This window comes from Triturus cristatus, chromosome 12 (assembly GCF_964204655.1).
Source record: "Triturus cristatus chromosome 12, aTriCri1.1, whole genome shotgun sequence".
Taxonomy (NCBI): Eukaryota; Metazoa; Chordata; class Amphibia; order Caudata; family Salamandridae; genus Triturus; species Triturus cristatus.
In genome coordinates this window covers 172,409,980-172,434,307 of record NC_140595.1, presented here as the reverse complement: position 1 = coordinate 172,434,307, position 24,328 = coordinate 172,409,980, and positions in this window count along the sequence as shown.

Sequence of the window (24,328 nt, the reverse complement as noted above, 5' to 3'; positions counted from 1 at the left end):
CTAAGTCATGAACTGTGGAGCAAAGAGTATGTATTTGACTCTTTCATTCACATGTGACCATGTTGTTTGAACATGAATCCCTTGTTTAGCAAACATAGGAGAGCTTCGAAGGAGGTAAAACTGCTGTGTTAAACCTACACAAAAATCTATGTTTGTATGGGGCAAATGGATGGTGAATACAAGCAAAGGGTACCCTTACTATTTATGGGGAGGTGAAGCCATCTCCTTTGTCAGTGGAGGAGTGGACAGGAAACACTCTGATGTGCCTAAAGCTGTGAGAAAACAATGGGGCATATGTACAAAGAAGTGGCGGAGTGAGGCGGTAGCCGTCATGGCTTAACGCCTCACTCTGCCACTTCAGAAACACAAGGCTGAACCATATTTACAAGAATATGGTGCAGCCTTGCGTTTCCCCCTGTGATGGCTCTACACTTAGCAGCCTAATGCCAACGCAGGCACCCTTGCACCATAGTGCAAGGGTGTGTGCGTGCAGGGGAAGATTGTTTATGTGCAGGAAGGTGTCCATTCCTGCAAATAAACAATCTTTAAATGCCGTTTTGTCACTTCTATGTGTGCTGCTTAATGCACCATACATGGAACTTACAAAATGTCATCTTTTTTTAAAGATTGTTCATGTGCAGGAAGGGTCACCTTTCTGAACATAAACAATCCAAGGTGTTTTGCTTTTTCCATGTGTGCGGCACAAGGCAACAAAAATGGAAAAAGCAAAAACGAGGAGAAATAAAGCATTTCTCCTTGTTTCGCCCAGTTAAGACCAGGAATTCCCTGGTCTTAAATTTGGTGCTGCCTCCTATTTACGCGACCCTTGTAAATAGGGGGTAGCGTCAAAATCATTGGGTGTTGTGGTGAAACGCCCACCGCAAACACCTACTGCCCACTCCACTCCTAATGCTCCATAGTTTAGTCATCCACTGGTCTCCAGTAATGAGGTTTTGATGTTACTCCTGGGTTTTGCATTAAGTTAGATTGTTGTACAGTTTAACTATCATCAGATCCAATGTTGTCATTGATGTTAAGAAGGTTTGTGTGACATCAATTTCTATGATGTCATCAAATATGCTAACTATTTCTCACTCCAAAGAATTTTCAAAATTTAGGAGATGTAGAAAGATTACGTTGAAAATACCGTGAACTGAAAGTCACATGCAGGTGAACGCAGGGCCTGTGAATTCCCCGAGTTTTAAGAAAATATTGTGCAGGGTTTCAGTGCTATGTAACAAAAAATAGAAATGAAGACAAAACTGTAAATGAAATGTGCAGGCATATTTATATCAAAGCGAGTAAACCGACTACTCACTCACTGTTCGAGCAAGTTCGTTTAACTGAGGGCCACCAGAGACTTTTTGTCTTTACTTCCTTACACATTTCCTATGCTAATTAATCCTCTGTTTTAGAATGGTTGCTCTGTCTATACATAATTAACCTCTACAATCCCACGGCGGACATTCCAATCAACAGAAAAAGACCTTTCCAGAGTGACAGGTTGGAAACACTGCACTAAGGGTGGATTCATCAATATGGCGCCCGTGGGCACTACTACGACCCTGCTAATTTTAGACGCGGTCCATAGCAATGTATAATTAATTTCAGCAACATTTGCTATTAATATTTATGCCCATTCATTTATTTTTTATCGCCCTCTCCTTTTTTTCCTTTTAGAAAACGCCGCCCTGAATAAGTTGCACGTAAACGCGCCGTGAGGAGACGCCGCGAGGCAGTGAGCAGACTGCGCGCTGCGGCTGAGTCAGGGATTCCGCAGAGTAGAAGGAGAGCCGCCCCCACCCCCCTCCTCTCATCTCACGGTACCCACCCACCTGGCACCTCGTGGGTGCATCATCGCCGTCCCCACAGTCATCATCGAAGTCCCAGGGCTGTACCTGTCACGCAGCTGCCTCTTCCAGGCTAGATTTGTAGAAAGCTCTGACAGCGTTTGTTCTGCAAGGGTTTAACCCTTTCCTGCCGCCCTGCATCCTAGTGAGGCAGGAAGGAGTCTGTGGAACTGAACCAAGTGTAAGATGCTGGCTCTTTATATAGTGCAATGAAGTGCACTGTGCAGAGACTCCAGTGAGACACAGATTGGTACACAGAGGCAAAAGTAGATAATACTAACGCTCTATTTGTGGTAGTGTGAGCGAGCAGTTAGGCTTATCAGAGGATAGTGCTAAGCATTTCTGGTTCTCATAGACGCAATAAATGAGACACACACTCAAGAATAAATCTGAGACCAATTTATAAAAATAATATTTCAGACTAAGAACTTCATTATATAGTAAGTACTCTTTAAGTCATGAATTTGTCAAGTTCACAAAATTAATTACTTTTGTGCGCAATTATGCATCATTGAATTCAATGGGAGAACGGAGAAAAATGCATATAAAATCACACAGTTTAATTTCAATTTCAGAATTTAAGTAAGTACCAAGGCCAGGCCCAATATTTCACCAGCGGATTCTTGGGAGCATTTCGGATTCAGCCGGGAGCAGGGTGCTGAGGTTGTTGGTAGCTGGTACGCTACGAAGAAGGTGGCCACTTGAAAACAGATCGCACAAAGGGACTTAAAGGTAAGTCCGAGGGGTCCCACTCGAGGGAGGAAGTTGCATGGGCCTCAGAACCAGCCGCAGTCCATGCAGGTAACAGCAGTGGGGCGGTGGGGCAGGGTAAGTGGGGATTTCAAGGGACGATGCTGAGGGGAAATTAATTATTTATTTAATTTTCCCTCTGCATCGTCCCTCAAAATCCCCCCTTAACTTGCCCCACTGTCCCACTACTGTTACCTGCACGGACTGTGGCTGCTCAGACCCGCGGGAGCACAGCAAGATCGTCGTTCCTAAGGCTGGCCGGGACGGGTGCAGAGCAGATAGGTCAGCCAGGCAGCATGCGTCAAGATGTCCTCGCGGTCACAGGCAGTTTGGAAAGGCGATTTCAAAACAGCTGGGCTACTCAAAGTGAGTTTCAGGGGACTCAATGTCCCTCAACTGGTGCTTGCTTCCTGGGCAGTTGGAGTCCAGAATGGACGTGCTTGCTGCATGCTGTGAGAGGTCCGGTACACAGGGCATTGGTGCAGGACGGCTCTGTTAGTTCCTAGTGTCTCCATACTTGGTGGGCAGACAGAGCTAATCCTCCAGAGCTGTTGTACTACTTTTGGTTTGAGTGCTCTGTCAGAGTCGCTGGGGAACAGAAAGTCGACAAACCAGATTTCTCAAGTTGGGTGCCTGTGGACTGTAGGGGAGTAGTACATCTACTCCAAGGGAGCTTTTTAGTGATTTGTAGAAGGCTGGAGGAGATCCGGAGTTCTTGGAGGCCTCACAGTTACAGGACGAGACAGCACCATGGTTGTCGAGTCCTGAAGGCAGCAGACAGGTTTTGGCACCAATTTTCTGCAGCAGGTCTTCAGTCTTCGGGTCAGCAGCTCTTCTTGATCCTTTTCTTCTCTGCGTCTGTCGAATCTAAGTTCAGGACGCGCAGCGTATGGTGAGCGATTTGGCCTGACCTGACCACCGCAGAACTACCTGGACCAGAAGCAGCTGGGGGCAGTGTCACAATCAGCAGCCCCTCCCTTTCCACCGGCGGCGGACTTCAAAAAGACCTCGCGCCTCCCGCTTCGCGGGACGCGCAGCGTATGGTGAGCGATTTGGCCTGACCTGACCACCGCAGAACTACCTGGACCAGAAGCAGCTGGGGGCAGTGTCACAATCAGCAGCCCCTCCCTTTCCACCGGCGGCGGACTTCAAAAAGACCTCGCGCCTCCCGCTTCGCGGGACGCGCAGCGTATGGTGAGCGATTTGGCCTGACCTGACCACCGCAGAACTACCTGGACCAGAAGCAGCTGGGGGCAGTGTCACAATCAGCAGCCCCTCCCTTTCCACCGGCGGCGGACTTCAAAAAGACCTCGCGTCTCCCGCTTCGCGGGACGCGCAGCGTATGGTGAGCGATTTGGCCTGACCTGACCACCGCAGAATTACCTGGACCAGAAGCAGCTGGGGGCAGTGTCACAATCAGCAGCCCCTCCCTTTCCACCGGCGGCAGACTTCAAAAAGACCTCGCGCCTCCCGCTTCGCGGGACGCGCAGCGTATGGTGAGCGATTTGGCCTGACCTGACCACCGCAGAACTACCTGGACCAGAAGCAGCTGGGGGCAGTGTCACAATCAGCAGCCCCTCCCTTTCCACCGGCGGCGGACTTCAAAAAGACCTCGCGCCTCCCGCTTCGTTGGACGCGCAGCGTATGGTGAGCGATTTGGCCTGACCTGACCACCGCAGAACTACCTGGACCAGAAGCAGCTGGGGGCAGTGTCACAATCAGCAGCCCCTCCCTTTCCACCGGCGGCGGACTTCAAAAAGACCTTGCGCCTCCCGCTTCGCGGGACGCGCAGCGTATGGTGAGCGATTTGGCCTGACCTGACCACCGCAGAACTACCTGGACCAGAAGCAGCTGGGGGCAGTGTCACAATCAGCAGCCCCTCCCTTTCCACCGGCGGCGGACTTCAAAAAGACCTCGCGCCTCCCGCTTCGCGGGACGCGCAGCGTATGGTGAGCGATTTGGCCTGACCTGACCACCGCAGAACTACCTGGACCAGAAGCAGCTGGGGGCAGTGTCACAATCAGCAGCCCCTCCCTTTCCACCGGCGGCGGACTTCAAAAAGACCTCGCGCCTCCCGCTTCGCGGGACGCGCAGCGTATGGTGAGCGATTTGGCCTGACCTGACCACCGCAGAACTACCTGGACCAGAAGCAGCTGGGGGCAGTGTCACAATCAGCAGCCCCTCCCTTTCCACCGGCGGCGAACTTCAAAAAGACCTCGCGCCTCCCGCTTCGCAGGACGCGCAGCGTATGGTGAGCGATTTGGCCTGACCTGACCACCGCAGAACTACCTGGACCAGAAGCAGCTGGGGGCAGTGTCACAATCAGCAGCCCCTCCCTTTCCACCGGCGGCGGACTTCAAAAAGACCTCGTGCCTCCCGCTTCGCGGGACGCGCAGCGGGACACGCCGGGCTAAGCCCGGGCAAAGGGCGGGCTGTCTACGGCCGTCCAAGGCCGACTGAGGCTGGGCTGGGCCACCCCCCCTGTTGTAGGCTACTCAAACGCTACAAGTTGTTCCAGAGCAAGGTGATTGACATTTTTACTGCCTTATTGTGGGTATAAGGGGGATTGTCTCTCATAGTCGCTGATTGTCTTTTAGTTTTATGTGTCATATTATTCCCATTGCTTGTTAGCATTGGCTCTCTTTTTTTTGTTTTTGTTTTTAGTGTTTTATTTCCACACAACAAATTAACATGACTACGCATTCTACAAAATCAAGGCCCTCCCTGGTAGGGGGCTCAGTTAGGGGGACCCTAGACCATTTTATTACCAGGGCCGCTTCCGTTTTAGAACAAGAGATTGCCATTACGGAACGCCGCTTATCCTTGGACCCTGTTTTTCAGAAGCGTTCTTCTTTGGGTCCCATTCAACAGGTTCCCTCACCACCATCTAGGACTCCTGATCCTGATTTAAATAATGACGACGGGATCCTTGTGCAATCTTGTGACCCAATAGACATAGCGCCCACCTTAAATGAACCCGATATACGTCCCCCCAACTTACAACTTTCAACGGGCACTCCCTGCATCGATCTAACTCACATTCATACTGTTAAGACACTTAAGAGAAAAGCTACTAAAATTAGAGCGTGTGGCCCCAAGATTACAGCAAAAAACACTCTTACTGCTCCAATAAAAAAAGGAGAAAAGACTGCCACCAGGATGTGCCCAAATCCCCGCCCCAGTCAATATTGACTCCTACACGAATCAGCCCTTCAGCACTCCCGACACAGCCTCCTACTTCCCCTTATTCCAACCTATTGACCGATATAGAGCACTTGGTAAGATCTTTACTCTCACCCTTAATAGAGAGAGTTAAGAACATTGCAACACAGCTAACATGTCTGGAAGCATCTCACGCCTCCTTCATTGCACTAAATAATGATTTGAATCCTCATTTATGCAAAAATACCACTGTGTCTACCACGCCCCCCCTTCTACCCAAATACCTACTCAATCAAATACACCCAATCACACAAAGAAGATACAAGTTTCCCTGCCTATACCAGAGAAACAATTCATTGCTAATAGGCCTTTAAGAGAAGATCAAACTTCTAACCTAGTAGCGCCTCCGGGTAATAACATCAATTGGCAGCCCTCCCCAGACTATAAATTGGATAAAAGCTCCTACATCGACTTGCCACCCGAAGCGGCTCCCTACGTAGTGACTCTTGTTGGTGTCCCTGCACTTGCTCAGGGTAAAACGAAGAGATACCAGGAACTCAAGAACAAAGTAGTACACTGGCTGACTCAAAATAGACCACTCCCCCCTGAAATTAATGGCGAAATATTACATGTCAGGAGACTGAAATGGTTGAGCCCCAGACCCAAGGACATACAGGGTGATGTCATTATAATTAACTTCCGAGATCGTAGGGTGCTACCCCACATAGTGGATTGGTATACTCCAGGCAGGGGTTCGGGAATCTCAACGGTCGACTTAAGCTTTTTTTATCCCCGCTCTCTCTTGTCATCATATTCACCAGCGAGGGTCATCACTGAGAAACCTCATTTCATTATCCCAACCTCAAACAGATACGCCACTCTTTCAGGTTTGGACGAACAGGATTGACTTCTCATTCCCGGACTCATGGTTGATAATCCTCCTACCATGAGTACCTCGTCATCTATTCTACCATCAGATAACTTTAATCCCAAGAACAATACTTTGTCCACTGACAATATGGGGTGGAAGTCAACCCTTGACATTGTCCCTTACATATCATCTTTAGAGTCAATGCCATCTCCAGATTGCTTGATCACCAACCTTCCTTTCACTTATGCGGCCCACAGACATACTCCTCTCCCAAAATTTTCACTGCACTCTTCAGGAATTGTTGAGGCTGTAACTGACCCTATGAATGGTAACATTGGTATGGATGAGCCCCTGCAGGGCAATAGCCTTTTGTCTTGGAACGTGGCAGGACTCCTCGACGAATTGACTAATACCGCATGGATCCAAATCGTTTCCGGACATAGTATCATCTGCCTGCAGGAAACTTGGACTACCACAGAGCTCCATCTCCTAGGGTATCAGACTTTTCACACCCCAGCTTCTCCCAGCTCCCATGGTAGAAACAAGGGAGGACTCATGACCTACATCTCTGTAGAATGTCGCCTTAAACCAACTTATATCACAGGGTCCTCAAATTATTATTATTATTAAATTATTATTATTAAAATCTTATATAGCGCGCAGCTACCCTTGGGCATCCCGGCGCTTCCAGACACATCCAATCCAAGATGGGAAACAGCAATAGAACGTTATCCAGGGAATAAAAAGGTTTTAAGATCTTTGCGGAAGCGCAATGTACAGGTCTCAGCGCGCAGTTTAAGCGGGAGCGAGTTCCAGAGCTTTGCTGTATTAAAGGAGAATCTTCTGCCCCCAGTGCGGGCCTTTTTGACTCTAGGGACGGATAGGAGGTGTTGCCTATCTGAGCGCAGCTCTCTTCTTGCTTTATGGGCCGTAACTAGATTCCTTAGGATGGGGGGGCCTTTCCCTTGAAGAATTTTGTGAGCCAGGCAAAGTGCCTTAAAAGTCACTCTCTCCCGCACAGGGAGCCAATGCAATGCCTTTAGTGCCGGCTTCGCAGATTGCATCCTCGGAATGTCCATGAGCAGCCTTGCCGCCGCGTTTTGGACCTGTTGCAGGATCTTAAAGGTAGATTCAGGGGCGCCCAAGAAGATAGCGTTGCTGTAGTCAAGTCGAGATGTTATGAGACCCTGGATCAGCAACTTCCTTGATGTTAACGGGAGAAGAGGGAAGATTTTCCGAGCCGACCTAAGTAAGGCATAGCACACTCCTGCTGTTTTCTTGGCATGGGTACGGAGGGACAGGTCCGGTTCTAACCAGACTCCAAGGCTCTTAATAGCTTCCTTGGGGGCAGGGGGCTCACCCATACAGTTAATTAGTTTGACCGGTGGCCTTTTTAAAAACATCGTCCTGGCCAACTTCTATAATAACATCCCAAACTCACAATTGGATTTGGTGCTTAATGGATTAAAATCCGACCTAATTAAAATAGAGTCCCATAATAACTCTGACACCCTAATCATCTTGGTAGGCGATTTCAACTGCCCTCTATGTCCCCAGAGTATTAAAGGCACCTGTGGCTTGACAACTGATATGGACGATTCTCCCAGCCATTTTCGCCACACTAAACTGGAAGATCTTCTAAATGGCCTAACATCCCATTTTAACTTATCCTTCGTCAATGACCTATGTCTTCCACCTAAGCCCTTCAAACCCACTTACAACGGGAGAGGCTGCCACACTACGATTGATTTCTCACTTATATCTTCCAGGTACTCAGGGTCGATACTTACCTGGGAGACCCTCGACACTGCTATTAGTGATCACTATCCGATCGAGGTAACTTTTAAGTTAACCTCGCACACTAATGACAAGGCCAGGCAGAATCCCCTTTATTCTCCTTCCCTGCAGCTGGGAACCACTATGGGCCTTTTTCTTAAATGGGACAAAGTGGTCCCCCCTATTTTTCTTAACACTCTGGTTAATAATGTTTACGACCATATCCAAATTTGTTTGTCATCCACAGAAAATCCGCAGACAATAACAGATTCCTTTTCTGTAATCTTGTCTGAAATTAAAACTCTGTTTGCACGTGCTCCAAATAAAACTACCCCACTCACCCACGGCTGGTTCAACAGGGATTGTTCCAAAGCCCTGCGACTTTTGAAAGCAGCTTTGAAGTCTAACCCTAGAAATCGTGTAGAGGTCCAGCAAGCCAGACACAACTACCGTATCCAGCGTCAGGCAAGGAAAAACCAGCTGAAGTCGCAGGCCTGGTCAGCTCTTGTGGAAGCCTCTGGGAAGAGGGATAACACTGCTTTCTGGAGGGCAGTCAACGCCCCCTTTTTCCGATCCTCTCAGCCACCGATTTTGGACTCAGCTATTACCCCAGAAACTTGGGTTAAACACTTTAGTACATTATATAACCCTATCGATTCGGATAATCGATCATTTGAGTGGGAAAATGATCTCAACTCCCCTCCTAACTCAACTATCACCACCCCCTTCCCTTTAAATATTTTCTTTGAGCATGCTGAGGTATTGATGGCCTTAAAAGACAGCCCCTCCGGGAAAGCCCCAGGCCCAGACTGCGTCCCAATAGATGTTTTTAAGTCACAACTTGACTTATGGGCCCCATTGCTTACCAATGTATTGAACTCTTTGAATACCACCGGTTTTATTTCCACCTGGCCAGAGGCAATCGTCGTCCCGATCTTTAAAAAAGGCGCAAGGGATAATCCCGCCAATTATCGCCCAATCTCACTTTTAGACTCCCTCATGAAGGTAGCTGGGCGAATCATTTTAAATAGAATACATGACTAGCTAAGCACTCAAGATATTATCTCTGACCTGAAATATGGCTTCAGACAAGGCAAGGGTACTATAGAACAGGGCCTTAACCTGACCCTAATAATAGCCAAATATACCCAGGCAAAAAAAGGTAACCTCTTTATAACTTTTGTAGACCTCAGTTCTGCATTTGATTGTGTTGACCACATGCAGCTATGGGAATCCCTTGCAGAGATTGGCTTAGATCCCCTCATTATATTATTCATTAAAGAACTGTATAGGGACGCATCGGCCCGCGTGAGATATGGTAATAATGGAGAATGCTCTGACAAGTTTTTCATCAGACGAGGTGTTAGACAGGGTTGTATACTAGCCCCCTTACTTTTCACCCTTTATATCAACTCTGTTAGCCTTCATCTGAATAGAACTTTCCACGATTACCCCACAATTAATGGTAAACCTATTCCCATCTTGCTCTACGCAGACGATGCTGCAATTATGTCCCAGACTCGTATGGGGCTACAAAGGGCAGTCACTGAATTCACTGACTTCATGTCAAAGAGAGGCTTAAATGTCAACACCTCTAAAACCTACACCATGTCCTGCGGCCTAGGGATTGGCAAAAAACCATGTGCCATCTTTCTGAATGGCAAAAAATTAATTAACATTGATAGTTTCCCTTACTTGGGCATTACCTTTAATAAGAGGGGCACTTGGCGAGCCGCGGCCCAAGCCAGAGGTTTAGCATTGTCTAAAGCCATAGGAGCACTGACCAACTTTTCCAAAAAATTAGGGGGTCGTCCAATAAGCCCTTTACTTCAGATCTACCGGGCGAAGTGCATTTCAACTGGTACCTATGGATCGGGGATCTGGGGGATTGAACCCGCTGAGCACATCCAACGCCTTGAGAATGCTTTTTTACGTTACCTTCTGGCAGTTCCTCCTGGCACTTCCACTTATATGGTGCATACTGAATTGGGCCTCACTTACATTGCGGATACTATTAATTCTTCCCCACTCATATTATGGCATAAAGTCTGGACCAACGAAGAGACACCTTTTAACAGGGAAATTATTACAGACTGTCTAAAACTGAAAGAGGTCAGGAACATCAAATGGTTGAATTACGTCAAGAGGTTATCCATTGACATAGGGCATCCTGAATTTTTTAATGACCCTTCAACCCTAGTTAACGTTGCAAAAGCCAAGCTAAAGGGACTTGTTCTAAATCACTTGAGCTGCCAACGATGGTCCCTAGAAAAACAGAAGAGTACAATTGCTGACTATCAACATTTGATCACTACGAGCGGTATACAGCAATATTTACTCTTAGAACCATCACCGTTTACCCGCATGCTCCTGACCCGCTTTCGTACTAACACTTTTTTTAGACTTTTAACTTTTCCCAATTCAAATTGCTGGTCCAGTGACTTATTGAAATGCCCATGTGATGGCCTTTCGACCCAATCTAACATTCATTGCATCCTATTTTGTAGATTTTATCAACTCCCAAGGATCATTTTCTTAAAACCGCTGCTTAAATCATGGGGATTACGCTCTTGTAAACTGGCTTATCAAAAACTAAAAATTTTGGAAACACCTTTAGCCCTGGCAGCCATCTCATCCTACCTGAAAATGACGACGAGGCTAAGGATATCAATGCAGACTTAAGTGGATCCGTATCTTGTTGCTTTGACTGTATTCATACTTTTTACTCTGATCTTAATTATGTTACAATTAGAATGAAATTTTAACCTGTTTTTATTGGATTTTTATATGTATGTACTTTTATGATACTGTTTTTATACATATCGAATAAAGTTCATTATCTATCTATCAAGTTCAGGGTGCAGGGATGTCTCCTAAATACTAAATTTAGGGGTGCTAAAAGGGAGTGACAGGTAGTAGCTAATGGGCTACCTACCTTTAGGCTATATGCACTCTCTAAGTGACTATTTCCTGTGGGAAGGGGCACTACCCTGACCCTAATTTTCCCTCAAACCAAGATGGAGGGAAATAAAAAGTGGGGTCCACATCGCCTGGCTCACTTTAGGGTTGGTGCTGGCTAAATGGGGACCCACCTCCTAATTTACCTAATTTCCCCAACTGTCCTCACACCAAATGTGGAGTAGGAAAGAAGGGCTGGCATCCCCCATTAGCTGGGGCTGCCTGGGTCGCATTTCAAAGTCAGCATCGCCTTTTAAGCTTCCCCCCTAGGAAGGCCATCCTGTCCTGGGGAAGGTGTGAAGCATCCCGCCCAGAGCAGGATTTGTTTCTGGCCTCTGAGAGCGCTGACCCTCACCCCATGAGGCCAGAAACATGTTGGGTGGTGGCAGGCAGGCTAAGAATAGTCAGAGACCACACCATTACTTGGTAGGTTTTCAGGGGACCCTCTGAACTATGTGCATTTATTAGTAGATCCATCACTGTTAGGATTTATTAAGGCAAGATGTTTGGAACCAAACATCTTAGGGGACTGTGAAGCCATCATAGTGCTATGAAACACGTGTGTTATGTTATATTAAAAGTATTCAAAGCGCAGTGGCTGCTCCCAATGGAGTGCCCCACACTAGGATTGCCCTATCCAGATGCAGCGGTCATAAGAAAAGAAAGAGAGAAGATTACTTAAAAAGGAAAAGAAAAACAGAGCAGGAAGTGGAAAGACAGCCAACGAGGAGAGCAAAAAAGTTAGGTTAGCCTAACAAACCACGTTTTAAGTTTCTTCCTGAAGGTTTTTTCTACAGGTTCTTGTCTCATGTGAATTGGCAGGGTGTTCTACAACTTCGATGCCCGAAAACCAAAGGAGCAACCACCCAAGCGGGATCTTTTTATGACGGGCATTGCTGCCAGTGTGGCGTCTGTCGATCTGAGTCTTCTACTGGGTTGGTGGGGTTTGACTAACGAGGAAGGATAACGAGGGTCTTTGCCATTAAAAATTCTGTGGCAGAAGCACACAGCTTTGAAGGAAATTCTGTTGCTCAATGGAAGACAATGTAGATTTTCCAGGGCTGGGCCTTTGGGTACCCACCTTTCGAGCTTCAGCAATAGACATGCCGCATTCTGCACTCTCTGCAGTTTTTTTAATCTGCCTTGTGTGGCTCAGATATAAAGTATCGTACAGTAATCCAATTTGGACATAATGAGAGCCTAAACTGCTGTTTTCTTGGCACATATAGGAAGGAGGTGAAGGACTTTGTTCAGAGTCTTGAGAATGCCAAAACACTTCCTGGCCAAGCAGAATATGTGGCTCCTAAAAGTAAGGTTGGAATCAAACAGGATACCCATATTTTTCACCCTGGGCTTGGGATCTGGAGTAGGAGAGACTTCCTTTGGCCACTGAGGTGATTACCAAACCGATGGTTGTTTCCCAACAATGAGTACCTCTGTTTTATTTGCATTCAACTGGAGGCAACTCCTATTCATCCATTCCGCAAGATCCCTCAGGCAAGATCTAAATAGGGGTGCCGCCCCCTCCTCCTGGGAGAGAGTGACAGTAAGCTGTGTGTCATCGGCATAAGACACTTAGGTGACATTGTGTCGCTCTATGGCATCAGTTAGGAGACAAATGTAAAAATTAAACAGCACTGGGCACAATTTCGAACCCTGAGGCACCCGCTGAGGCAGAGCAAGAACTTTGGAGGAGAAGGGAGTTTGCACCACTTGAAATGTGCGGTCCTGGAGGAAAGAGGCCAGCCATGTCAGGGCTTAGCCACTGATGCTGTAACTCCCTAGTCATTCTAACAGAAAGCCATGGAATACGGTATCAAATGCTGCGCCAAGGTCCACCTTAATCAATGCGGCTGTTTGACCTTGGTCAGTACAGAATCTAAGAGATTTAGAGGCCAGCAGTAAGGCTGATTCAGTGCTGTACTGAGCCCGGAACCCTGATTGTGTTTCGTGGCTTACGTTGTTTGACTCCATGAAACTTAGCAGTTGAGCATTAGCATGTTTCAAAGCGATTTTTGAGTAAGGGGAGGAGCAAAACAGGCCTAAACGTTTCTCGAAGGGACAGATCTAATGAAGGTGTTTTAAGGAGCAGCTTTACAGTAGCATGCTTTCACTTGGTAGGAGCTACGCCTGTTGAAACCGAAATTTTGAGCTCAACCTAGACAAAATAATCTCTGTTCCCAGAACTAGAATTCTAGGTGGAGCCGGATCAGAGGGGAATCCAGCTTTTACCTTGATAAGAAGCATGCAAAGTTACTCTAAGGAGGGAGTGGTGAAATTGCCAAGGCCATCCTTCTATGAAGTAGTATCAAACCAGGCCTTTTGGCATCAGAAATCTCTTACTGTCTCGGGAAAGGAGTAGTAGATTTTTTGCGACCTTGTAAAAAAAGAAGCAGGCAATCGGGTGACAGCTCTCTAAGGATGGAACTCTGTGAATGGATACATGTTCCAGAAATTATAGGGATTTAACAATTGAGGAAACGTCCTATGAGGAGCTGGACGAGGACTCTGATCTTATGCATATAGAATGTGCTTACCCTAGTCCAGAAAAGCTTATGGTATTCCTTTAGGGCCGCAGAGTAGTTGGCTTTACTATTGGCACTGAAATCTTAACGCCATATGCGTTCTAGACCTTTACAAGATTTCTCTCATAAACATAGTTCCTCATTGAACCATTCTGCAGATGGTTTGGAGTGGGTGGCGTGATATTCTGTCAGCTGTGAAATGCTATCAAAGGCCCCGTGATCCAGTCTTCAAGATGCTGGTTGGCCGACTCGATGTTGGTTTTAAGCTGAGATCCCTCATTTGCAAGAGTGTCAATAAAGGCCTTCGGGATGACCTTTGCCCATTTCCTTATTTTATATTTCACACTCTCCTTGAAGGTTGAAATGGGACTGGCCAGAGGGAAATTAAATAGGATAATGTAGTGGTCGGCCAAATGACAGGGATAGGGTCTCAACTGTCAATGCAGTGGAATTTGAGAAAATCGGATCCAACATATGGCTAAGGATGTGGGTGGGAGCAGTCACCCATTGCACAATCTGAAGGATCTCTAAATCCTCAATGAGGGTGGAGGCTCGATGACAGGTTTACATCATCACAATGCAGATTCAGATCACCTGTAACTGTCAGGTTAGCGTAGCGCAGCGCGTAAGAGGACAGGATGTCTGCTAGTGAAGAAATAAGATTTGTGGCTATTCCAGGTGGAGGATAAATTATAAATCCAGCTACCATACTGTTATTAGAAATGGTTAAGTGAAAAGGACTGCTTCACAATCTATGATACCAGGTTCATGTATGGTACAGCAGGTAGATTGGTTAAATATGATCGCAATCCCCCCTCTTTGGGCAATATGTTCCTGTCTGACTATTTGATAGCCTGTCGGGATCGAGCTATGGATCTCTAGGGTGGAATATTCTGTAAGCCTGGTCTCTGATAGAAAGAGTAAATCTGGCACTTACCGCATCCCAGGGTTTTCTTGCTGGTTTTCTGAGCAACATCCAGGGTGTGGTGGCACTCCACTGCTAGGGTGGGCACCAGTCAGAAAAGCTCTTAGCCCGTATACCGTCTGGTTTGGGGGTCAGACGCGGACGGGCATAGACAGGCTTGCCTTTGTCACGCCTTCTGCGCAACAGCAGTGCGTCCGCGCGCTGGACATGAATGTGTAGCCCGCTCTCCAAGAGGCGTGGCTGTGATGTAGGCAAAAGGTAGAAGAGACCTAGGAGGGGCAAAGAAAAACAAGCACGCACCTGTCTGGAAAGCTTCCCTTCCAGGCAGGTGATACTGGAAAAATTATCGTGGTAAAAATATACATTTTTAAAATATATTTAAGGGAGAGAAACAATATCTACAAAGTTAAAAAGTGTTCAAGGTGCTCTTGCTCAGATGCCACCAAGCCCTCCACCGGAGCCAGGCACCTCTGTGCACTTATACAGGGAAATTAAGAGATTGAGTGAAGGACCACACAAACAAGCAGTTAGTGCACAAAAAAACAGGTAGCGACAATGCTCCTACCAGTGAGCAATGTCGTAAGTATCCAGCCCATTTACTCTCTATGGCTTCCCTGTGCACTTACAATATCCAAGAATGGACTTAATGCTGTAGGGTCATACCTGCTCATGCAGATATGTCCACACATGAGATATACTGCAAACTTCCTTAGGGCTGTAAGGCCTGCAGTAACAGCGACTTAAATATACCTCCTTCAGTGTATGTGGGCATGGCACAGAGGGCTCAGTGCCATGTTGACTCTTTAGTTTTCTCTGCACCAAGACACGCAGCCTGCAATGGCAGCTTGCATGGTCTTGGTGAGGGGTCTCTGGGATGGCACAATTTGTGCTGCAGTTCCAGTGGACCCTCTTCAGCCTCAGTGCCCTAGGTACCATTTACTAGGGGCTTATAGATGTTGCTGAAGTTGTGCCAATTGTGGCCCAGTTTTAGGGAAAGAACAATGGTACTGGGAACCTGGTTAGCATTAACCCAGTACACCTCAGTCAAAGTTGCCTAAAAAACCAAGCAAATAGTGTGGGGGGGGATGGGTTACTGCAACAAGAACCCCGTTTCTCACAAAATATATTTCTAATCCTGGACATGCCCCTCGCTTTTACCGACCCTTCAGCAGGGCATCAATATGATGTAATACATGGGGAATTTATGATATAGGAGGTGCATTTGTAGAGTAAATGTGTACTTGCAAACATATTTCTAGGGGCCAAAAAGTATGGTATTTGCCGTGACCAAGAGCCATGTTGAAGCTCCCAAAGTGAGGGCTGCGTGGGGAGATTTAAGATGGGCATAGGCGCAGCGACGTATGTATATGTTCCTGACACTGCATTGTGGAGATATTTTTACAGTTTCATTCCATACTACTCTCTAAATTAAGCTGCTAGTCATAGATGTGACAATACAGGGTTATGTTGAACCAAAGTTACTATCCCTCAACTGCAGCCTGGGCTAAGCCTTCTCTACTTGCTGTTGCTACCTTCGCTGGGTCAAGTGTGCAACGGAAGTAAGTTGGCTATCAAACTGGAATGGAATACAATCTTAGGCCAGAAGTGTAATTCTACATTATTTATATGTACCTCCAAGTTTTGTGATCTTTCTTTGGCATTGTATTATTGTCCTGTGTAATCTCAAACTTGCTTTTAGTTTTCACTAAAATATATTTTAGTACAACCAAATCTTTCGGTAATTTTGCTGCAAAATAGTTTATTAGGAATTTCAATTGTGTAGGAGGCTTGAAGTTTCAGTTTTTCAGGCTGGCTTTAGGTGACAGCACTGAGCCAGAGCTCATGTGCTAGGTTTGGAGATAGCCATAGTTGTATATGTTGATGACAGTTTTTAGTGATTGGTTGCCGTTTTGGAGGGAGTAGAGACCCAATGTTGTTTATTTACCATCTTTTAGAGTCTGATGCCAAGTTCTCTAGAGAGGTGTAGTGCTGTGGCAACAAATGATGGATGAAATGCTGAAAGAATCAAACATTTACTCCCAGCCAAGAAATCTGGGTTAACTCCATCCTTCTTTTGCTCTCTATGCCAACCCAAGTTTTGGCCCAGCCATATGCAGATCAGTCTTGACCTTGCTCCTCATGTGAACAGTTCAGCCCGAACTGCCAAGCCGAGTCCACCCTGGACTGGAAACAAGCATCTGGGGACTGGTTTCGAGGTAACACCCCTCATCAGCCAAGCTAGTTGGAATCCAGTGGCACAGCAGTCAAGGGACTCACATCTGGGCATACCAATACCACTTAGGGGGAGAAGTGCTGTGGCAACAAATGAGGGATGGAATGCTGAATGAATCAAACATTCAACTGCCGTCAAGAGGACTAGGTTAAATCCATCCTTCTTTCACTCACTATGCCATCCTAGTTTGGGCCCAGCCATATGCAAATCATTCTTGACCCTGCTGATGGGAGCAGTCCAACCCGAACTGCCAAGCCGGGTCCTCCCTGGACCAGAAACAAGCATCCTAAGATTGGTTTCGGAGTTTCACCCCTCATCACCCAGGATAGCTTGAATCTGGTGGCTCGGATTGGGGGGCGCTATTTCAGCTTCAAGGCCTCCCAGCTGTGGAACTCGCTCCCACTGGTACTTCGTAGTACTCCCAACTTGCTTCAATTCAGAAAGAATTTGAGACCTGGCTTTTTAATCTTTCTGTTTAGGTGGATTTTCTTCTCTTTCTTTTTCGGGGCTCCTGTTTTTCTTGTTATGTTGTTATACACTGCAGCTGTATGTGGAAAGCGCCGGGACACTCTTTTAGAGTAGCCGAGCGCTATATAAACGCATTTTAACATAACATAACATAACGTAGCGAGCACGGGACCCACGTTTGGGTTTACCTTTCCCACTTAGGGTGACAAATGCAAAAAGAACAGATGAAAGACGGAATGCTGAATCAATCAAACATTCACCCCCAGTCACAGAACTGGGTTAAATCCATTGTAAATAAATAATTATTTTTCCCTCGTGGTCGTATGTCAAAATCCCCCCGCACTGTGCCCACCGCTCTTACCTGCACGGACCGCGGCTGTTTATTTTGACTTTTTGCTTCAACACTCACGCACCTACTCACAGACCCACATGGCAGACTTTGGCAGAATAAAATAAAATAATTGAAGCACTTACCTGGGTCCGCGCTCGTTTTTCCAAGGAGTTGGAGTGGTGACGAGGTGCTTGATATATATATATATATATATATATATATATATATATATATATATATATATATATATATATATATATATATATATGCAAAAAAGAAGCAGAGAACACTGGGTAGTTCTCAAGTTTAGGTGGAAAGCAGCTCCTGTATGGAGCACTCTCAACACCAGCGACACTCTAGATCTGCTCACCTCAAATGTCTGTTTTTCTATCAAAATCTTTAAGCATAGGATTAGCACAGTGCCATCCACGCCGAGATAGAAAAGGACAAAGTCTTTGGCCATTTGTACAGCAAAGTCTTTAAGCATAGGACTAGCACAGTGCTGTCCTTGCCGAGCTGTAAAATGACAAAAGTCAATTACCACTCCAGGCACAGTATTACAGCTTTGAGTTGGTAAAATACCAATCAAGCCAACCTGAAATGAGTAAAAGCAACCCCTGACACAGTGTTTCGCTCTAATTAGAGCTCTTCAGAGAGGTATAGCTTTGTCCAGACACAAGGGAGCACCCAGTATAAGTCAAAGAAATACCCTTTCAGGCATAGAGTGACGAATAAATTATGCAAAAAAGAAGCAGAGAACTCTGGGTAGTTCTCAAGTTTAGGTGGAAAGCAGCTCCTGTATGGAGCACTCTCAACACCAGCGACACTCTAGATCTGCTCACCTCAAATGTCTGTTTTTCTATCAAAATCTTTAAGCATAGGATTAGCACAGTGCCATCCACGCAGAGATAGAAAAGGACAAAGTCTTTGGCCATTTGTACAGCAAAGTCTTTAAGCATAGGACTAGCACAGTGCTGTCCTTGCCGAGCTGTAAAATGACAAAAGTCAATTACCACTCCAGGCACAGTATTACAGCTGTGAGTTGGTAAAATACCAATCAAGCCAACCTGAAATGAGTAAAAGCAACCCCTGACACAGTGTTTCGCTCTAATTAGAGCTCTTCAGAGAGGTATAGCTTTGTCCAGACACAAGGGAGCACCCAGTATAAGTCAAAGAAATACCCTTTCAGGCATAGAGTGACGAATAAATTATGCAAAAAAAAGACTTTGTCCTTTTCTATCTCGGCGTGGATGGCACTGTGCTAATCCTATGCTTAAAGATTTTGATAGAAAAACAGACATTTGAGGTGAGCAGATCTAGAGTGTCGCTGGTGTTGAGAGTGCTCCATACAGGAGCTGCTTTCCACCTAAACTTGAGAACTACCCAGAGTTCTCTGCTTCTTTTTTGCATAATTTATTCGTCACTCTATGCCTGAAAGGGTATTTCTTTGACTTATACTGGGTGCTCCCTTGTGTCTGGACAAAGCTATACCTCTCTGAAGAGCTCTAATTAGAGCGAAACACTGTGTCAGGGGTTGCTTTTACTCATTTCAGGTTGGCTTGATTGGTATTTTACCAACTCAAAGCTGTAATACTGTGCCTGGAGTGGTAATTGACTTTTGTCATTTTACAGCTCGGCAAGGACAGCACTGTGCTAGTCCTATGCTTAAAGACTTTGCTGTACAAATGGCCAAAGACTTTGTCCTTTTCTATCTCGGCGTGGATGGCACTGTGCTAATCCTATGCTTAAAGATTTTGATAGAAAAACAGACATTTGAGGTGAGCAGATCTAGAGTGTCGCTGGTGTTGAGAGTGCTCCATACAGGAGCTGCTTTCCACCTAAACTTGAGAACTACCCAGAGTTCTCTGCTTCTTTTTTGCATAATTTATTCGTCACTCTATGCCTGAAAGGGTATTTCTTTGATATATATATATATATATATATATATATATATATATATATATATATATATATATATATATATATATATATATATATATATTCACTTAAAAAACCATAGGTTTCACACACGTTATATTTAGGAATTAGCATATAAAAAACCTTGCAAATTCACTTAAAAAACCATAGGTTTCACACATGTTATAGTTAGCTGGACATTTCACTCGTAAAAAACCATTGAAATTCCCCCGTTATAGTTAGTTCAGATAACTATAACTCGCGCTCCCGCAAGCCACTGCCCATGACGTCACATATTACATCACTCATGACATGGTCAGTGGCATCACTAATGACATCACTGATGACATCATCCTTGTGATAGAGTGGCGGTCGCGCGAGTTATAGTTATCTGAACTAACTATAACGGGGGAATTTCAATGGTTTTTTACGAGTGAAATGTCCAGCTAACTATAACATGTGTGAAACCTATGGTTTTTTAAGTGAATTTGCAAGGTTTTTTAAATGCTAATTCCTAACTATAACGTGTGTGAAACCTATGTTTATTTAAGTGAATTTGTAAGGTTTTTTAAATGCTAAGTTATGTATGTATTATTGTATTTTTTATATATTTATTTTACAATAAGCTACCTATGTATATAGTTATAGATTGACTGTATCCTGTAATATGGAATGACTCGTTTAAAATTATTTATTTTTTTTTAAAGGTTTTTCGGGGTGCACGCACCGTGCGCACACCCCGCGATTTTTTGAAAAATAAAAATTTTTTCACCCTTCTGGGTCCTTCAGGGACCCCCTGACAAAGGCTAGGGGGTCAGGAACTCTCTCCCCCCTTTTCACGATCTCCACCTTTCTTTTTCACTGTCACACACAAAACACACAAAATCGCGGCCGATACTTCCTGATTTCGACCGATTTGAATGTTGACTGACATGTAACCACCAATTAGAATTACGCTTGCGCACGTTATGGTGCGCGCACGGTGCGCGCTTATAGATATTTATGTACTTTTAACTGCAATTTTCTCAGGAACTACTGAACAGATTGACACCATATATGCAAAAGGCACATGCCTGACCTGAGGACTACCTCTTTGCCAAATTTAAAGTAATTCTGTTCAGCCGTTGGGGCTGTACCTTCGACTAAAGGTCCTATGGGAAAATGCATGGGGAAAACGTGTTTTGGGACCCCCCTTTTTTCTCAGCCCCCGCTTGATGAATCACCCCGAGACTTTCACGGCAGGAGCTGAGCGGAGCGCCCCATTAGTTTTGAAAATTTCGCGAGGATTCGTCAACCGGCGCCAAAGTTATTCAAAATAGAATTTTCAGATTTCCTATGGAAACTCGGTCCTAACTATAACTATCTACTGGCGACCGCCAGTAGATAATATATATATATATATATATATATATATATATATATATATATATATATATATATATATATATATATATATATATGCCACAAAAATCCCAGTAAGGAGAGTCGACGCCGTGTCGTTCAGTTAATTTGCTTTAATGTCAGCTGTTAACGTTAGACGCGTTTCGCCTGTCCAGCAGGCTTGCTCACTAACATTTCAATAAAGTTTTTTACACCATTTTAACTGAAAATGTTGCCGTGTCATGTAAGAACTACAGAACATAAAGGGTGAAGACAGACTTGTAGTTTTAACTCAAAATTCATCATTTAACCAAAACAGTGTTGTGCCTTGTACAATTTAAAGATTACTCAAACAATACAAATGCAAGTGCAATAAGTATCATGGCTTCGATACACCCAATCTATTGAGTATTAGATTATTTGAATTTTTAAATTTTATAATCTTTTCCAATTTGCTCTAACCATGAGCGGGCAACACAGTTTATTCACAAAATTCATAGAGCTATTTCTAATTATAATGCTCTATTAACTGCCCCAGTGGGCCAAAATGTTATTGTCAGTCATGCATTGCTAACATCACCCGGTCCTATGCCCACATCACCGTTATTACTAGATAGGTTAACGCCCGATAGTATCATTTTGTTACCTAACACATAACCATATTGACAATATCTGTATGTATTGCCCCAGTGGGCTATTATTCTATTCCATATTGGGTGTAATCTTAATTATTTACAAGGAGCTCTTCTTTGCAAAAACAATTCGCTGTCTTCATTACCCTCATGTTCATAGTATAAGTGAAATAAAACAGTAAAAAAAAGGAAATAACAGGATCGATAAGATAGTTACAAATATGTATGGAGATCTTCTTCCATATTCAGCCCCATTGGGGTCTTCGTATTAAGTTTGATAATGTAGCTAGATTCTAGCCTCCGTAATGCTTTTTGGCGATCCCCTCCCCTGATGTTCACTACAGCATCGATCACATAATATGACAACCCATTTGTATCACTGTTATGGCATCTCTCAAAGTGTCGAGCAACTGGATAAGCTTTATCCACATTTTTAATTGCTCGTATATGCTGCAACACTCGCTTGTGGACTTGAAGAATAGTGCTGCCTACGTACTTCAGGCCACAGGGGCACTGAAGCACATAGACAGCAAAATCGGTTTTACAGGAAAATTGGCCTTTTATTTTCTGTTCTTTCTTCATAAAACCTGGGATGCAACTAGAGGTATTTTTTCCAAAGGTACAGGCCTTACATTTTGTGCACTTCAAAAACCCGTCCTTTCTGACTAACCATGATTTACTCATTTTTACCTGAGTTTTAGTAGGCAGCATATTACTCACTAGAGCCTGCTTGAGGGAACGAGCCTTTCTGAAAGTAATAAGAGGCCTTCTTTGCACAAATGTTTTCAAGATTGGGTCATTGCGAATGATGTGCCAATGCTTTTGCAGGATGTGTCTCAAATCATTATGTTGGTTATTGAATGTGGTAATCATTCTGCATTGAGAATTCTCTCTCTTTTTGTTCTTATTTTTTCTAGGGTTAAAGAGTACTTCTTCCCTCGATTTCTGAGTTGCCTTCCTTATCGCTTCTTGAATGCACTCCTGAGAGTATCCTCTCATGCAGAATCTACTTTTAAGACATTCTAATTCTGCATCCAAATCTTTTTTCGTGCTACAGTTCCTCATTGCTCTAAGGCATTCCCCATAGGGGATACTTCTGACTAGGTTAGCCGGATGGAAACTCGTTGCATGAAGCAACGTGTTCCCATCTGTCGGTTTGCGAAACAACTTGGTATGTAAATGCCCTTGGTAGGTATAGACTGTTAGATCTAAGAGGTTCACCTCTGAACTGCTGATAACACTGGTGAACTTCAAATTTAATTGATTGATCTGAAGTTTATTGACAAAGTCTTGGGCGCTCTTTTCATCCCCCTTCCACACAATAAAAAGGTCATCGATAAATCGACTCCACATGATCACATTTTCTTGCTCTTCTCGTTGGAAAAGGGATTGGACCACCTGCTCCTCCCACCAGCCCATATGCAAATTAGCATAGCTGGGGGCGAAGCAGGTGCCCATAGCTGTCCCACAGAGTTGGTGATAAAGATCACCATTAAAAAGAAAAAAATTATTTTCTAAGCACATGGTGATCATGGTTAACAACATTTGTGTGTGGTGCCAAAACTTTGCTGGTCTACTCCCCAAGAAATGTTTAACAGCATTCAGCCCATCTTTGTGCCGAATGCTGGTATCCAAAGTTGTAACGTCAATGATCATTAAAAGGAAATCAGGTTCCCATGGCACATCATATACTCTTCGTTTTGGAGGCGGTGGGTTTACCGTGGCACCTGTGGAATTTGTTTGATACCACCGACCCCCCCAGCCGTGGATGCAGGAAAGCGGCAATGCGACCTGGAAGAGTAGTGAGAAACTACCGGAAAGGCTACCTACGTACCCCGTCGAGTCGGAGGACCCGAGGAGTCCGTGGACAGTGCTGAGGTAAGCGCTTGCTTATGCGGAAGTGGGGAGAAGGGAAAGCCAGTGAAACTTTGTTTACCGCAGGTACTTTCTGCATGCGGCAACTGGCGGTTCGCTCAGAGCGTTAAAATTAACAAGCTTTTCATTAAATTGCAATACCATGTCAGCTGCAGAATTAAAGGATCGTGAGGAAGCATCACTATCAATTTTCAATGATAATGTTCCCAGTAACAGCAAGAGAACGGAGGCAACAAGTGAGAACACTAAATTAAGTGATGTAGCATCCCGTTTAAAACGTCTGGAGAAATTGAAGCGGGCAGAATTATCTAAATGGTGGGAGGCAAAGTCGCTGAATCATTACCTGGAAGTCAAGAGAATTCCACGGGGACTCAGAATATTGGTGGCACCCACATATGAAGACCCCAACCCGAACATGCTCAGAGAATGGGCTGATAACAATCAGGAGTCCTCTAGCAGAATGCTAATGATTCTGATCAAATATGCGGAAATAGATCGCGCTAAAATGATGGAAGAGATTCAACAGATTTCAGACATGCTCAGTAAGGAGATTGAACAAGAACCAATCATAAAATTTATGAATGAAATGAAAGATCGTTTGAGCAAGTTAGAAGCTACCATCAAGGAAAGAAATGCGCAAAAATTTCTACGAGACAAAATCGACTATGATCGGGG